This window comes from Ciconia boyciana, chromosome 2 (assembly GCF_034638445.1).
Source record: "Ciconia boyciana chromosome 2, ASM3463844v1, whole genome shotgun sequence".
Taxonomy (NCBI): Eukaryota; Metazoa; Chordata; class Aves; order Ciconiiformes; family Ciconiidae; genus Ciconia; species Ciconia boyciana.
The window spans coordinates 137,730,211-137,748,739 of NC_132935.1; the positions used below are offsets into that span (position 1 = coordinate 137,730,211).

Consider the following 18,529-nt stretch of genomic DNA (forward strand, 5'->3'; position numbering starts at 1 on the left):
CTACAGTATAGGTTGTGGAAGTGCGAGAAAAGGCACGGTGAACTAGATGGAGTTCAAATACCACAAACCCAGGTTAGAGATACTATGTCACCTGCAACAATATTTAAAAGCAAAGAAACAAAAAAACAAAAAAAACCAAAAAACAAAAACAAAAACCCCACACACTAGAAAAAACAACCCCTCTTGCAGAATTCAGGGCAGGTACTGTTTAGAAGGAATTTTCATTCCCAAAGGTTGTTTTTTGTTTGTTTTAATTTAGTATTACAGATTATTCACAAATCTCTTCATTATATTCTGCCATTTCCTACAAAAGGAGATAAACATATCATGTTAATGTCCTGTTCAGGCTTTACCAAGAATCAGGCAGGGAATGGAGATCAGAACTGACACTCCTGTTTGGTGAATCTGTTCCACATAACATGATGTTAATTAAGTTCTAGCCAAATTACATTTTTCATCTTCAGTCAGAGACTAACTCTCAACTACTCCCCCCTCCCCAGGTTTGTTGGGGGTTTTTTACAATCCTAAACAGTATGCCTGGAGGTGGTAGATGGATTGCAAATGTCATGGCATTTACCTTTTCTATCAGAGGAAGCATTAGTAAGGTATGAACAGCTTGTTAACACTTTAATATCTCTTCAGACCAGATCTAGAGCTCTAGTCGCATAGATACTGAACTCTACATCAAAACTTTGTACATCACAGCTTGATTTCTAAGGTATTTGAATTTGAGAGAGCCAGAGTGCCAACAGCTTGGAAAGGAGTCTTTTTACAGGCAAATTTTCTTTCATCAGTTTCTCCATAACAGATATCCTGTATTCAGCCTCCACATCAAGGTAAAAAAAAAAAAAAAAAAAAGTTAATACATTTGTGAATACTGCAAAGGGAGGAGAAGGGTCTAAGAGACATGGGAACTTCACTACTTCAGCTATATGGGTTAATTTTTGTGTATTCTAAGAGATCTTTCTTCATATACATTTTATTTCTGAGTTCTCTATGAGTTTTAATTTTTTTTTTTTTAATTTTGCATTAGGTGATTTCTAAAGGATGGCTGTGGTGATAAGAAGCACACTTCCAGATCTGAGTGGAAACTCTGTAACTGCACGAAACCTGATTTGAATGGAGTTACACAGTAACCTTTCTGAATCAAGTTCTTCCTACGGGAATACTACTTACAAAACATCTATTCTAATAACGGACCCTACCCTTTCAGGCATCATATTTTCTTTTAGGTGAACAAGTGATTAATCCAGTTCAGTCATCTATGTTTCAACCCTGAAGTATTCTTAGCTGAAAGTTTGTTTTTATATAGTCTTTTTCATACAGCAGTTCTTGTCAACTGCTTGAAGGTGTGTACCTTTAAAAATAATCCATGCATAGGTAGGTCTACACAGCCTCAAACAAGTGCACTAATAGGTGAAAAATGTGCAATTTGACATGAGATGCCCAAGAGGTTTTCCATATCTTCACCATAAATTGCTGATAAATTCCCTTTTTGTTACAGGCTTTACCAAGTGGGTAGCTTGGCAGGTTTGAACACATGAATCAAAGTATAGAAAATCTTGGTATAAACTGTGTGGGAATTGGCAAATCCCAGGCAATGTCTCTTCTAATTGCATTTTTACCCCAACTGATTTGCCTGCAATTAACAGTTCTGCCTCCCCTGTCTTTGACACTAACTTAATCCCTCAAGAAGACAGATTGTTGCAAAAATTGCTCTTGGCTGGAAGGATAAAGACCTGAGTGCCCCCAAAAAAAGGGCAGGGAGAAGAATTCCTTCCTCTGGCTTTTTAGTAGTGTAATATATTTGTGCTCATATCTTTATAGAAATGAAGGCCAGCGACTTCCTTGGTGGGTAGCTGTTAGCAGTCAGATACTATCATTTTTCCCCAGACACCTAATCTCAGATCTACGCGGATAACATGTGTTAGTCATTTAGTACAACCTCATTTACATAGAGCACAATGAATTACATTGACTCCAAGGTCTCTACTATTTAAGAGAAAAACTAGACAAAGCCATGTTCACATGGAGTTTGGCTGGCAAGACTTGCTTTAATAAAATAGGTTTGGATACTTCCAATTATAAAATTTCAGCTTTCCATAAACCTTACCAAGCTGTGTTGATGCCAGGTGCAATTAATCCATAACAAAAGGGCACAAGTAGCAAAAAGCAAATTTAATAGCTGTGTCACAAGCAGCTTCATTCCCCTTCCTACAAACACAATAGAAATCACATCCCAATTTCCATATAGCCAAGTTAATTTCTTCCTGCAGTGTGTTATTCTGGACAGCAGTGCTGCAATGCATGTTGCGGTAGACCAGAAAGCAACAACAACAACAACAACAAAAACCTAAGTATGTCCCTTGACCAAGTAACTATTAGTTCAGTCTTATCATTGCTTTCTCTGTCTTACTTCTATTCAACATGCACAAACACAAGAAAAAACAAAAGTAGCATGTTTTGCATCTGATATTCATGATAAGGCCCATACAATGGCCTCAGCCTGAAACCTTAACGGAAGAGAGATCCTCCAAGCCTCCCCTGCCCAGCTTGCAATTTACATTCAACCCACGGTTCCCAAATTCAACCATGCTTCCAATTCCCCCTCCAGGCTTTCCATCCTGCCTCAGACAACAATCTGCGGTTGAGGATCGTTCTTTAGGAAAAGCTCTCTCCTGGAGAGATACAGAAAGTAGAAATTCTTCCCATGTCCAACGTTGAACAAGTCTGTGAATCTGTAGAAGCTGAGCAAAGAACAGCCTTTTACAGGTCTGTGACAGAGCAAGTATGACATCTGAATGGGATTATACATGAACAGCAAACTCCCTGGTTGGCAGAAACAGGTCCCTCAGAGAATGGGGATGGGGTCACCCACCTCTGTTTCAGCTGTAAGAGCAAACTGGTTTATATGTAACTTAACTCCATAAATAGTTTCCCTTTCCCCTAATAAAACTCCATCCTCAATCTCTCCCATGCACCTGCAGTTGCTTCACTTGCAACACTTAGTCCTGCATTCAGAAAGAATAAAAAGCAGTTTTGACAAAAGGTCTCCAAGCCCATGTTATTTGTGTAATGAGCAAGGATCAGGCAAGCAGCCAGGATTAGTAACTAACCAGATCGGACACAGTGGGAGTCGGTCCTCCCACCCCACAGCAGACCAAAGACAGGAGACACTTGTCTAATGAGGTTGGCAGCGACTGCTATGATAAGGTGGGGAAAATTTAATCGCTCACAGTACACCAACTTCGTAAGCAAACCCCCTAGGGTAAACATGCAGACAAGGAGCCTCTCTCAATTTTGCATAGCCCCTTGATTTTGATCCCAGGACAGCCTGCTCCTTCTGCCCGTCTCCATTTACCCGCACTGCCGTGACTACCTCGTCCCTCCCACCCCGGTGGTGCGGTGCTGACAGCGCTGATGGACACCTGCCAGCTACACCCGGCTAAAACACGTTGCTTAGTGGTGCGTTGCTGCGCCAGCCACATTTGTATGAAGGGCACTGCCTGTAACTCCTTATCACAGCACTTCGATGAGAAGAAAATTGCCCAAAAAGGATTAATTATGTCTCCAGACCCAGAGCACACATACAGACAACAGGAGAGGGGAAATCCCTGTGCTAGGGCTGAGCTCTCAGGCTTCAGAGAAATGTTGTTGCAATACCTTCCCCCTCCCGCACCGAGCTGGAAAGCCAAGCCAGGCTCACTAACAGCCTGATGGCTCAGAGCCACCGTCCCGCACGGGCTGTGCGCTGCTCAGGGAAGCATTCATCTCCGAGACCGCTCCGGTACTCTCACTTGCAAGATGCAGGCCCAGGTGCACCCCCTGCCACAGCTGGTACGGGTGGGAGTGCCTCCACATTGGAAAAGGAGGAGAAGCAGAGCCTGGATGGATTACTTGGTGCCAGGCCACACCAGGAAAAGTGTCAGAGCTGAATTGTCCCAGCAGAAAGCAGCAAACTTGGAAGTACCCCCAGATACAGCCAGGACCTGTCCCAGGGGGCTCCAGCAGCTCATTAAGCTGAGGCAGAACCACCACTGCCATGTCCAAGAAAACATTTACTACCACCATTATACCATCCCTGGCAGGCTGAGCATCCAGAGTGATGGACTTTCTCTACCCTTCCCTGCAGAGAGGAAGGCAACCTTCCACAGCCTGATCTCACTGTTGGTGGTGGTCTTACTAATGAAAAGTACCCCTGGAAACTGCTGCGAACTTACAGTGCTACATGGCATATATTTGGAATGAAACAGTCACCCTCTCCCAGTTTGCCGTCCGACCTACTCGGACAGTTTGCTGTCCGACCTACACGGCACATGCCAGGCAGGTGAGTGGGAGGCAATCTAGCATGTCGATATTCACACGCACACGAGGAACCACTCGGAGACCAGCTCTGCCCAGGCTCAGACAGAGAAGGTGGTGGCCAGTCCCCAAAGCCGCAGTCCTCAGCTGTGCTCCCTGGAGACAGGGTTAGATCCACCTCGCAGACCCCAGGCTGCTCTGAGAAGCTGGGTCAGCCCCAGCCACAAGCTACAGCAGGTTCTGGAGATGCACTAGTTCCAGTTCCTAGATACCGCCTGGTCGAGGCCACTAAGGCTGCCCATGAGCTCGGAGTTATTCAAAACCAAAGCTCTGCAGCCTCTCCCCATCCCACCTCTGCAGCAAAGGAGTGGGAAGAGGCCTGAGGAGTGGAGCACTGGTATTTCCTTAAAGCAAGGGTTTTACCAAAAGTTTCATACACTGAAGTGTCCAGAAAGCAGAGGCCTGAACAAATGTCTGCAGTGAAGCATCTACAAAGGAGATAAATTTAAAAGAGCCCCCAAAGGTGGCTTTCACACTTTCTATCCAACACCATGTTTCACCTCTCCACTTAAGTCCTGTTGCTTTCAAGACCAAAAGCAGAAATTTCTCAGTGCTATCAGCCCACAGCATTATCACTTACAGCACCTTTTTATTTCAACATCCTCCACTGGATAGCCTTTCTCTGAAAATCTATACTTTACTGCCTCAAGAGTGCTGTATTCTATTCAAGTTCAGTTGTAAAAGTACTTGGAATTTGAAAATAAAACCCATACAAGTAAGGATCCAAAAGTTACACAGCCACCCCAAAATAGAGATTAGTATGGCTTTCTTTGCATTTTTCTTCACTTTTCTAATGAATATAACTGAGCATTTCATAATACATTTTGATGTTGAAAAGGAAAAAGGATTTTATTTTGTTGTAGTTGTGGGGTTAAAAAACAAAAAGTATTTTTAGTTAATATTAGGTCTGTTTTAACTCAGCTCCCTACTCTGCAAATGCAGATCTGGTTTCAGGATTCCTCAGTTCATTCCAGTAAACATCTATGTAGTCAAAAATCCTCTGTTAAGACCAAAAGCAGCAATTTAAGTGCTACATAGGGGCTCTTTGCAGGAAAGGATATTGAAGTGGTAAATTTCTGGATTTTTACTTTCTTAATTAAGAATCTGGAAACAGAGGCACACGTTACTGCACTACTGAGCCTCTTACAGTGACTGGAAGACATAGCTCAGGTTAAAAGCCACGGAAAAGATTAAGAGCTACATCTGTTAGTAGATAACCTGCCCCGGGACAGACAATCCTTTATGAACTCCATGACCTCTTCGGAGGTTGTAGATGGGAGCAACAGGACACTAATCAGTCACCTGGAATTGACATTAAAACTGCAAGAGGAACAAAGAAAACAACCGAATTTAACATCCTTTCTATATGCAAACTCTGATAAGTTGGGAGATAGCAGAAGTGTCCCAGTCTGAATTGTTTTTCTCCTTTCAATGCTGGCTTCGTTACTTCGCTGCTCAGTACAGTATGTTCCATCTTCCACTTTTTTTTTTTAGAAGGCACATAGGAACTTCAGAAAAACAGCACATGCTCACAGAGAAAAATCTTGAAGGACTGGCAGATACTTGTGATTTCTGAGCATCAGTGGGGTTTTCTAACTACAAATTTTTCAGATGTCGTGGGCTTGACAGCATCTATTCCAAGCTTGTTGTTTCCCTGCTCTTTTTCACAGATTTAGAGTCACTGATGAATGCTATGTGTACCAGCCCAGATGCTCTGTTCTAGCTATAAAACAGTTTTCGTCAGCTAACTGGATAAGAGAGCTTAAAATAGTGCAGCCCTTTACTCTTTATCAGCTTAACATTTTCCAGTACACAACACTAGACTGAGAAGTACAAACCAGCCTGTTTATAATTTACATACATTTTCTGGGGCATTGTTTGATGTTGTTTTAATATTGGATTGAAAGAAAATGGGATTTGACTCTTTGCATTGTCATTCTAAATAGTGACCAAAGATCTCGGCTAACTGAGCACTTTTCTATTACAGCAATTACCTGCAAATTAACAGACCGTTTGCAAGGATTTCGTCTCTCTTTCAGTTTTAGTAAAGACCCTGTTGGGGGATTTCTGCCTTGTGTCCTAAAGCCAAATTCTATTTTCTAGGCTCTCTCTAGACACTGGAAAGAGTCTTATTGTTCAGCCCTTGTCCACTTTTAGATGAAAAGTCCGAGCTTCCCCTTATTCCTCAGCTGCATAGCTGACACAGTGTTACTCTGCCACACCAAGACCATTGATCCAAACTTCTAAGATTAGGAACAGACATCAAAACCTTCTCCAGTTCTAATCATTGCAGAATAAAGTATCAAGTGGCATTTGTTTAAGACCAAAATAATTTTGACATGTTGAATCTCTCAAATTCCCAGTGGCACCCTGCCTTTTGGCAAAGCTTGCAACGCTAGTCATGCCAATAAAGTAGTTTGAATTGAACTGCCTTTTTGCCCAATCCCACTAAAACCATAGTAATTGGTTCAGACACAGAGGCTCAGCTGCCTCAGTGAGTACTAAAGCTACCAGCCAATCTTGACAGTGTTTTTTGCAAGCCTGGCAAAATGAAATGTAAACCAAATGTTCCTGTTCGTGTCACTAGCCTGGAAGGTTTATGTATTTCCAACCTGTCTGGTTTTCCATGTGTGTTCACTTCCCAGGACATGTTGGCCAGTTTCAACCAAATGTGCCAGAAGGGGAGAAAGGTGTTTAGTTCCTAGAGAAACAAAGGAAAAGAAAGGAAAAACTGATTAGCCCCTAACTGAAGGGGACTGCAAGAATACAACCCAGAAATCCTTATAGGAGAAAGACAAACATCTCAAAGACAGAAAAAGATTCCCTCAAAACTCAAACCACTTTAGATGTCAGAAAATCCATCAAGTGACATAAACCTTAACCTAGATCCTTCGTCCCATGGAACTAATTTGCTTAAAAATAGTTGGGGTTTTTCCTAACAATAGAAAGGATTTTCCAGCTCTAGGAGGGAATGGATATTGGTGTGCTGCTTAACTTCTTGTAAAAGTAGAAACACCGTTCACATTCGCCTTAGGCATTTGGGAAGCACTCACTGTCAGAAGTGTTATATCAGAACCTGCCATTCTGTGACTCACTCAACACATCTGTCTAGATATGGCTGTCATTTTTATCAAAATCAAATATTAACACAACAAGCAATAATTGCTCCCTACACCAGTTTCAAGTGCTGTTTGGAAATGTGTCACCTTCTTCATGTTTTTCATTATTCTTTATTATCACAGCACCAGCCACATCACATCTGAACCTCCAAAGCCAGGGACAAGACCTTGGTAGTCTTTTAATATTGAAACAGTGACAGTACTGTTCGGCTGCCACGTGTGATCCCTGAGAGGTGCAAATGCAATTTCTTTTCACCAGTCCTTCCCAGTAGCAGTTTGATGGTTCAAGGAAATTATGAAATAAGCTTTATTCTACCTATTGAAGTGAATTATTTGAGTATATGAAGAGCAGCTAAGGAGATGAGCAGGCTGGACAAAAACCACTTTGGCATTTATCACAATTCAGAATGGCTTTGTTATCAATCTTGTCTACAAACAAGATTGGGGATCTCTCTAGTTGGCAATTCCCTCCTCCCTACCCTCCTCTAGCAGGACTCCTCTAATCCGCTTGGGAGCAGCAATCATACAGAAAAGAGTCAAATTGATGAAGTTCTCCTTCTCTTCTCCTTCCCATCATTCTTTTTTCCCTTTGCTGACCCAGCACCTCACACATTCTCCGAGCCTTTTGCCTGCCGTGTAAATGAGCAATTAATTCAATCTAATATTTTAGATTGAATATCCTTTTTCCTTGCTGAATTCTCATCCTCTGGGACTTATTCTCCAGTTCTGCAGTAATCCCTTCGAGGATAGACAATCCACTTTCAAAAGAGACTTTCAAAAATAATAAACCACTTAAAAACAAATTAATCCTTCAGATTATATTACATACTAGAAAGAAACAAGAGAGCTGTAAATTCAGAAGAGGAAGTATGAACTATTCTTCCCTTTTACAGTCTGCTGTGACACTATTCTAAACAAAGGAAACAAGATTCTTCCAGTTCTCCCTTACTGGGAGCTGCTCTGTAATTTATTTCTTACAGAAACCTCTGAAGGGTTAAAGACTCCAGGGATTCTGCAGGTGTGTTGAACTGCAGTGCTGCACATTTCTAACCTTCAGAAGAGCATTCGGTTGTGCTACCAAAATCTTTTCTCCCTGTATCTGCATCAATAAGGTTCAACAGCATTTTAGTAACTGAAGAGTTTCTAATGTAGCTCTGATCTCTTAAAAGTGCCAGACATACAGATTTCCCTGGCAAAACTCTTCATGATGTACTAGTACCTGATAGGAAAGCAGAATAATTTCCCTTATGTACACAGTAAAGTGCAGTATATACCACGACCTGAATTCTGATCTCATTTACATCTCACTTATTCACTGACTAGGGTATAACTAGGGTAATATTTTTGTGACAGCATGCCTGCAGGCCCCTCAAACTACATCAAAGTATAATTCTGAATCCAAAGAAAGGCAGATTCACTATCAAGAATGATTATAAATCTCTTTTTATATAAATATAGAAACAGCAAATAGTTGTGTTCTATTCACAAATACTTATATTCAATTCATATACAATAGTTGTGTTCTATTCACAAATACTTATATTCAATTCATATACATGGTATTCCTGACAGTTGAATCAGTCTGAAAGCTGGCTATTGTCAGGGTCTGACGCAGTCATAAACACTGCTATCATGCTCCAGTAGCCTCTTGGTTTCCAGCATACATCCTAAGTAGCTGTCCTGAACAAAAAAAAACAAACCAAAAACCAAAACAAAACAAAACACAACACACACAAACCCAAAACAATAAAAAAAGAAAAAAAACAACAACAAAACCCAAAAATACACACCCTCAAACCAAAAATTTGATTCCAGATTTACAACTTTAAAAAGTTTGTCTAGCCTCTCTGAAAGCCGTTAACAGAGGTTCTTGAGTTACTGCTAACATAGAGAGGACGCTCTCTGTGTGAAGGGGGCCTGTACTATCAGATTCAGTGAGGCCATGCACTGGGCAGCAAGTCTTTTTGTGGTTTTAAGCATTGGTCCTCACAATAGTCAAAAACACGCAACGCAGTTGCACATGGTTTCACACTTTCCATTTTACAGAACTCCATTCTTTTAGTCACCATTCCTCATGCTTAGAGAGCAGGGGGCACAGGGAGGTGGAAAAGTCCTTGATTGAAAGGGCATTTCTTGTGAAGTGCTTACTCTGTAGCAAGTACCTTAGAGGACAGAAAATATAGTCTGTAACACAGAGGAGCCCGTTGAAAATCCTCATCTCGACACTTACGGGGTAGGTGAATAAAAAAATCAGTAGTCCTAGAGAATCTTGTGGTATCCACTGTTCTACACCATGTCCAACTTTAAAAGGGGGGGGGGGGGGAGAGAGAGAGAGACTGAAAATAGGGGGTGAGGCTACAGCTACCTGCTTGACAGCAACTGCAAGGGCCAAAGAAGAAATTTCCTGCAAGGAACAGGCTTAGACTCATTACAGGTTTTTTGGCCTTCTTCATAGCATCAACACAATATGCTTGGATGCCAAAGAACAACGTAGCCTAAGATTTATTGTAATTGGGGCATATAAGGCATGGTAAAGAGAATTAGTGGTGAGCCTTGGCTGTCCTCCATCATCTAATTAAAAAAATAGGACCAAAAGGAAATAACTAGGGGACCAGTTCAGAATTAGAAAGATAAACCTGAAGGCCAGGGTACAATGAGCTAAGCCTTGGAAAGGTAGAAGAGACTTATGCTTCTTCCTACAAGAGTCTTAACGTCATCTGTTCTAAGAGCAGCTGGGACTTGCCAGCACCATACTTCCAGTTAGAAGGGTAGTATAGATGACCAGTGCCTGAGGTGTAGTATAGAAGCAGCTGTGAAGTCTGTTTGCATGTGTCAGGAAAAGGCTGAAAGTCAAATCTGCAAAGGAAACCTGAAGTAGTTAGAAAAATGATGATATGGCAGGATATGCCGAGCACAGAGTGGCACAGAGTAAGAAATAGGTTTCATTCTCATTCTCAGTGTGTTCCTTCTTCACTGCAGCCTCATTCCTGTTTGTAACAGATGGTATATCAAGCATGTGCTGGGTGAGCTTCGCTAACGTTTAAAGTTTTGGAAATTGGTTTCCTTTAAGATAGCTGTTCATGGAGATATGTGCGACGGTTGTAGTGAGTGAAAGCTGCAAGGGTGCCTTTCTGGGCTGCTCATAGCTTATAAAGAAACCACTCTGCCACTGAGGAAGGCTTAAGAGGGAACTGAGGATGGGGGAGCCAGGGGTGGAAGCTAATGCAAGAAGTTGTCCCAGAAGCTTCAGAGAGAAAAAACCAACAACCCCACAGCCATGAATAAAAGCAAGAATAACTGGATGGGAAACCTATATAAGCAGAGAAGCCTACATGAGTTTGCAGGCTGTAGAAATTCTATATAGAGAAGCGTCTGCAGTGTGGTTAAAGTCTTTGGTTAGAGCAGAGGGAGACCCTCCACGCTTCCATGGAATTATCCAATTGTGGTAAAAAAACCCAAAACAGTATGGAAAGCACTTTTTGATGGCAATAAAGTACTTTTTTCTTATAAGAGCTAGAGATGTTAGAGAGGTCCTTACAAGGCAGGAGTATGGGTCTAAGCCAAGAAAAGGATGAACAGACACTTACCTTTCATGTCCATGCTTGTCTTAGAAGAGAGTGACTCTATCTGAGCTGTCTACAATCTTAAACAGCCATAGGGAAGCAGGACAGGAGACCAGGGGGACCCCAGTAATAAATAATTTGAAATTGAGCATGGGGAGCAGCTGAGATTAAGATCATACCACGTTGGACTGGATTAGATCAGCTAATATGAACCTGCCTCTTACTGCTTGCTAAAATAAGAGTGAAAACTCCTTTTGATGCTGTGCATCAGAACAAGCTTCAATTTCACAGCTTCATTAACCAAAGATCACTCTTTCAGGTATTTTTATTTTAATTTTTATGCATCTATTATTTAAATGTAAGATATAAAAGACAAAAGGTCTTGCATTAAATCATGGTTTATTCATTCCAGTGAAGATGTTGCATTATGTAAATAGTACCTTTTGAAGCTGGAACAGAAATTACCACAAGGCCCTTCTGGGATCCATTCTGATTTCCTAGGTATTTGCTCTATTTCTATACATGACTGATGGAATTGCACTGAAATAAGGGTTTCTTTGTTGCTGTTGATGCAAAAGGGAGAAAACCAGCAAGTAACAAAAGAGCAACCCAACAAAAGGCTCTAAATCAGGCACTTCAAAGAGCATGGGCTGGATTCAGAGGACTCATTTCAGCACTGCAAAGGTACACAAACCAACAGGGTGACTCAAAGAACTTAAGCTAGGAATTTATGTTTCCCCTATGGTCAGTAGAAAGAAACATGTGCCTCTGAAGAACAATTCTAAGTGTTTAACTGAGGCACCTTTGGCCCCAAACACAAGTGAAATTAAACTTGGCCAGTTGATAGGGAATCAATAGAGTAGTCTGTAACTTACATTAAGTAATCAAACCACAGGCATACATCAAAAACCAGTGTATGAGCACGGAGCACCACCTATATTCTCCAGTGGAGGTCCCAAAAATGAAGCACAACACACTTATGAGAAAAGGTGCTAGCTCATCCTTTTGACTTGATGTCATTACCACAGGAAGCAGCTGACACAGCTGGAGGCTCAGGAGTTGTCTGCACTGCAGAATGGAATACCTGTGGGGATGCCACAAAGATCAGATCCCAGGGTGCTCCTTATAGATGTGCAGTGCAGAGGGGGAGATGTTTCAACACCATGACCACACTCTCACAGCACTCGGCATGGAAGAGTACATAACCCACAACCAGTTATGGCACCCCAGATGCTATTTGAAAGAATGAGTCCAAACCAGAGCTAGGAAATTAGTTTGGCAGATTAAAGTAAGCACATGCCGAAGCTGTGGAAGCATTTTCCCAATGGCTATAACACATCCTACAAGAGAAGCATCTATCACTGAGAGTTTCCATGCCCCTAGTAGGACTGGCTGGCTGAACAGTGATAGCTGCCCTGCTGGGGATACTGCCCCTTGACGCGATTAAAAAAATGGCTCAGTCCTGCAGCGTAGATGAGAGTGATCTGCTGTTACTGACTTTACTGAGCCCTTCTGACCTTCCAACGAGAAAACAAATGTGACACAGTCCCAGGAGACCACATGTGAACACTCTCAGGGGGCTGCTGTTTCGATTTGTACCCGTGCTCCAGTACAATAGGCATGAAGAAACCTTTGTCTTCAGAAGCAAATTAAGAAGGCTTTTACCCCACCGTTTCCTTTCCATCCTCTCAGGAACAAGCATGAGACCGACATGGACGAGGAAACACACAGTGGCCTTGCCAGGGACAGAATAGGGGAGTGTAAAATCCTAGTGCAAATACTGCTATTTTCAACTGATTACGTGACAAACACAAAGGAGAATCTGAGCACCACACACAATAAACCTACGAAACTTGGCAGGTTTCTTTGACACGTCTGGGAAGCAGCCTGCTGCCATAGTGATTTTGCTCCTCCCTCAAACTGATACAGCCAGGGCTGGGAAGGAAGAAAGATTCAGAAAAATAAACAGAGATCAGGGACCATTTGCAAGGGGATTTAACAAAAATCTTCTCTCTAGGCAGAACAACTGTGATGGTTTTCAGTGGGAAAAGAGAAAAAGATCAAAGTCCAGCAAAAACTTACTAGTTCTTTTTAAAACAGCAGTGGGAATACTAAATGTAGAATTGCTCTGTATTCACTTCTGAAGGTCTATTTATAAGGGCAGTTGTGGTGTGAGCAGCATTTTCTTTCTCCTAAAATGATCCCAGCTGCTGCTACCTCAGGAACAGCTCGAGGAGTGAAAGAAGTGGGAGAATGTCAGGTGCCTGCTAGACTTTAGCCCCAAACCTCATGTAAACCTTTTTACCATCATCTTAGTGGAGATGACCCAAAGTGCTCAGAGTGGACTATGCTAGCACTAGTGGAGATACATTGGTACTGACAGTGAAAGAAAAAGGACATCTTGCAGCAGGAAGGCAAGGCAACGATGTTTTAGACCCCCGTTTGTGTGAATCAAAGGGTAATGGGCAAGATAGGGAAATCAGAAGAGGACTGAGAGCAGTCAGATCCAGAAATCTGTTCATTTTTGTTTTCATGTCATTCTTTTTTGATTAATAATCTTTCAATGCAGTTAAAACAATTCTTTGGATCAAGATACAGTTCAGCAGGCTTGAAAAGCACTATTTTTATGTCATTACCATGAAGAACCACCACCAATAGGGACTTCTACATATGTAACATTTCATTTGCACATTAAAAAAACCCTCTTAATTAGAGGCAATCATTTAAACATTTGATTTTCTATAGTGCCCTGTGATAATTATTCTGATGTCAACACTATAAAAGGAAGGTCAAAAGCCAGAGCCAGTCACATGTTATCAGGAATGTTCTCTAGAGACTTAATCTGCTAAGAGTCTTACCCTAATCCTTCCAAGGTATTCCTTAATGCTATCAAATCTGCAGCGAACCCTCTGCAGGAAACTCTTGTGCAGAACGCAACGCCTACTCAAGTAACTATTGCAGAAAAGGCAGAATTAAAAAAAAAATTTTTTTTGCTTCTTTTGTACAATGAGATTTTTATCCTTTGTGCAATCTTTATAAGTATCATTCAACTTTGGATTTCAGATTTTGCTTTTAGTCAGCTTCCAAATTGTACTTTCCCAATACAAAATGAAATAACATTTAACCTGTGACCTTCAGCCACTGAGGCTCCTGGAATAGATAGCATAATGTCAACATTGCACAACAAGATTGAAGCACTACATCACAAGTGCGGCTCTTGAGGAAGCTCCCACACACAGAAGGAAGCAAGGAAGTAATATTTTCTTTCCCCTGCTTTTTTTTTACTCTGGAACACCAAACTTCAAACAAATCCTTGAAAAAAGCCAAACACATAAAGCATTATCAGACACAATATTTTAACTTGTTCTCAATTCCGAGAGAGCAATGCAAAAAAACTGGAAAGGTCTAAAGGCCATCAAGAATTGGTCAAATGTAGCTGTGTTTGCACAGTTTAATAAACCAAGTCCATGGGATTATTCAGATAAGTAAGACTACAGAACAAAATTGTATACCAGAAGGGGAAAAAAGGAGAGAGAGACAGAGAAGTTTTCATTGTGGGTTATCGTGGTAAGAAAATATGTCAATTTAAAAGGCAACCATAAACAAAATATAGAAGTAAGATTTTTTAAAAAATGCTTTTAGTCTAATTAAAGGAAGGCTCATACATGTGCTGTAGTTAGATTTCTTCTCTTACTACCCTTGCAGACAGGTAGCATATTTTTCAGATTAATAGACAGGAAAGTCAACATTGACTGTCCGTCAATCACTAGTGTAGCCAGATAAGTGTCCCAAGACATGGCAGAATTACAAAAGGATGGGCTGTTTTCTTCCTGCTCTTACTGCACTGGTGAAATATCACAGTGTGCCTCAAATACTGAAGAGCTTAACAGTTCTTTTCTCTGTCTTCTGCTTCTTTGTATATATTTTTAATTAGGCAAAGAGGGCTAACACAAATCAAATTAAATTATGACTATTTAACTGTGTCTCTTGGGGAAGATTTTCAGTGCAGTTAGCAGGGAATTAGGCAAACTTCTCCTTTAGCATTAATGAGAGTTTTGCTCCCAGTTCCTCTGCATTAGTTACGACAGCCCCTGCCCTAGCTAACCGCTACAACTTCCAGCACCTCATTATGCAAGTTTAGATTGGGGCTGTTAAGCACTGTGAAACATGCACATTGCTCATTTATAACTGTGGACATGGGCAGAGGCCCAGGGAGATTCCTGAAAGATGTTTTATTGGGAAAACAAGGAAGCAGAAGGTGTACAAGAGCTGTTATGGAAGATGATAGTCTCGTTTTCTTTGCTGTATGAAAGAACATTTTTCAGTGTTAAAGAGGGTATCTTCCTCTGCAAAACCTCACCACTGCCAAATGGGCAGGACAGCCCAGAATAAAGGACAGACATACAAATAGCATGGGTCTTCTACCCGAGGGGCTCAGGAAGGCATCCTGCCTCTCTGGCAGACCAGACATGACCATGCTGCTACCCAGGGTACTCCCCTCCCTCCGCAGCTCCTCCAGGCTAAACGAGGGCAAAGCATGAAATTACTCCCAGCAATGCTGGTAGTGGTACTGATTAGCTCAGGGACATTAAAGCTCTCCATCAGAGCCAAGGGCTCAGCACAGCATGCCTATGTTACGCCAGCGTTACGTGGACGGAGATTACTACAATGCCCACATTTCTCATTGTAAAACAGTTTTCTGCTGTAGGAAGACTGGGAAGTGGTCACTGAGTTGTATTTTTTTGTACTACACACAATTCATTATAGAAGAATGACATACATAAATGACATTAATGACATTAATGACAAGACTGAATAAATGACAAGATTGTCAATGAGCAGTTTTGCTGGATGTTGCTTCTGCCCTTTTGACTCACTCTTCCTTCTTTGATTTTGAAAGAACTAGAAAATAGGGAAATGAAAAGTTGGGACATGTTCCTCTCTCCTTCTTGAGCTCAGAAAAGGCTTAAAAAAGAAAACCCAAACTTTTTAGGTATCATGATCAAGCAAAAGCATTTATGAAAACATGCATGGTTTTCAAACACTACATTGAATTTATTTGCATTTCTGATGACTTTTTATTACTACATGCTATCTAAAGTTAGTTTACCTTTTAGTATTTAATAAGAGGAATAGCAGAAGTATTTTAGAAAAAAATTGTGTTATGCCTATGGAATTGAAAATTACTCATAGAAAGAACATTTTCTATTGTTATAGAATTTCCTGGTTAGAATACGTTTCCTGCTACTTTTTGCATCTATCAAAAAGGGTATTAAAAATAAATATTTTTTTTCACATCTATAACATTTCCCTGTAAGAAAAATAGACCTCCTTTTTTTTTTAGTTTTATTTAAGCTTGTGTACTGCATAAATAAATAAATAAATAACAGTTCCGAAACACATCCTTATAAGCAGGCAAGAACTGAAGCAATAGCTTGCTGTAACTTAACTTCACATGCAATGCGGAAATCATTTATGCGAGTAGAGAGAATTGAACCTCAGAAGGAATTAAAAAAAACTGTAAAACTTGGAACCTGAACACACAACCTGAGGTATTCAATTGTCTGCTTTGCTGGAAACTAAAAGTAAACAAATGAACATAACACATAGCACCTTTTACTGGTACCTCTTCATAAAGAATACTTTCCTTCCAAAACCAGCAAGAAACAGAAAGGAGCTGGCAAAAAGATGAAATCCCTTTACACACAGTGTTTACACTGAAAACACAGGCAATAAAGAGAATGTCAACTGCAGCAGCTCCAACCTTGTTTGTCACTAGATTAACTAGAGAGCCAACAAGGACAATGACTCAACCATTCATGCCTATTAGGCTTGCTGTGAAAGGCTCCATTCACTCACCAGCTGGCATGGTGGAAAGCTATCTAAAGATGCGAACAAGTGCAAGGGGTAGAGGCAGCCTGGCCCCGCTGCAATCTGAAACCAAAGCTGCAATTAATTACATATGGAATGCGGCCAGGCACTCCTAGCATTGTAATCAAATGGGACCACACAGGGAAAAGAAAATCTTTTATCCCATAACATGCACTACAGAAAGACAGTTAGGGTTCTTGCAATAGAAGAGATTTATTTTTTTTAATTCTTTACAGCACTATTCCTGTTGACAGCCTATATGAGTTTATACCTTGAAACCTCAAGTTTGCTGCTTGTTTTATTTCCAATAAAAGGCTTATGTGCCTAACTTTATCTATTCTTCTACCACCAAAATCAGCCCCCTTTATAGATTCTTTTTTTTCCTTTCATATATGCTTTTTGTCCTCACACTTACAGCAATAATTTTATACTATTCCAGTGCTTGTACCCTAGAGATATTTGAATCTTCTGGATCATCACCCAAACTGCTTGCAAATTACAAGCCTAACCTGAGAAGTTCCCAGCAGTCTCAACCACACATTGGCACAGTCTACAGAATTCAAGATGCTGTAGCATGTTTCAGATGAGACCAGCCTCAGACGATTTCCCCTTAGTGTAATTCTCCAAGAACATTTGCACAACCATTTTTCCTTTGGTGAAGACTGAATGTAAAAAGTGTGCCTCAAAACAAAACGACAGAAGTGGCTATGGCCAGCCAGAATGACAGAATCCATCAACATCACCCACACCACGAAAGAAGCAGCATTCTCAAAATTTATCTGAGATGCATAGTGCTAAACTTGTATCTTCCCATCGTGATCATCATTAAACACTATTACAGTACTATTTTGAGTCTTTAACAAAATTAGGACCCCAGGGTGTATTACCCGGCATACATGCTAATAGTAAGATGCTGCAGCTGAAGAACTTTGCAATCTAAATTAGAAAAAAGAAAAACCTTAAAATAGAGAACAAAACAAAAAAACTACATTATCCACTTATTTTGCTAAAAAGGTGGACACACAGGCAATCTGTGGCAGGGCCAGGAAGCAAAGATAGATGATCTTAGGCAGGAATTTAACCCCATATGCATCCTTCTCAATCTTCATCCCTTTGCTCATTATTTCTTTCATTTGTTTATTTTCTTGATTAATATTGAAAGACTCATTCCAATATATTTATTTATCTATCCATCTAATTCCTATTCAGAGTGTAATACTCTAAAATCAATGGGAAGCTGATTGCTTAAATAGAAGCAAAGTGGTCTTCAGTCTTTGCAGAATGGGGTACAAGTTATCTGAGTAGAGGATATTACTTCAAGCTTTTTTCTTTTTTTTTTTTTTACAGTGCCAGTACAGATTTCAAGGTACTAAAATATTAAACAGTTTTTATGATCAACAAAAAGCTGTGAAGACAAAGTGAGGTGTGTTAACAGCAAAGGTTGTGAGGATATGCAGTTTCTTTATTACAAATTACACACAACCAACCTGAGAACCCTTAAAAAAGGTAACACTGAACTGCCATTACTTATTATGAAGGTATGTTATGCATTCACTGTGCAAAAAAAAAAAAACAACAAACCAAACCTGTATGATTCAATGGCATACTGGAAAG

The 18,529-nt window shown here is 40.7% G+C and overlaps 1 long non-coding RNA gene across 3 annotated transcripts in view; it reads right to left on the reverse strand.

The window, feature by feature from the left end:
• Positions 1 to 18,529, reverse strand: part of LOC140647121 (uncharacterized) — a 55,213-nt gene that overhangs the window by 19,943 nt on the left and 16,741 nt on the right. For all 3 annotated transcript variants that reach the window (XR_012040674.1, XR_012040675.1, XR_012040676.1), the window contains one exon: positions 6,975 to 7,063. This is a non-coding gene — a long non-coding RNA (uncharacterized lncRNA). The remainder of the gene's footprint in view (positions 1 to 6,974; positions 7,064 to 18,529) is intronic.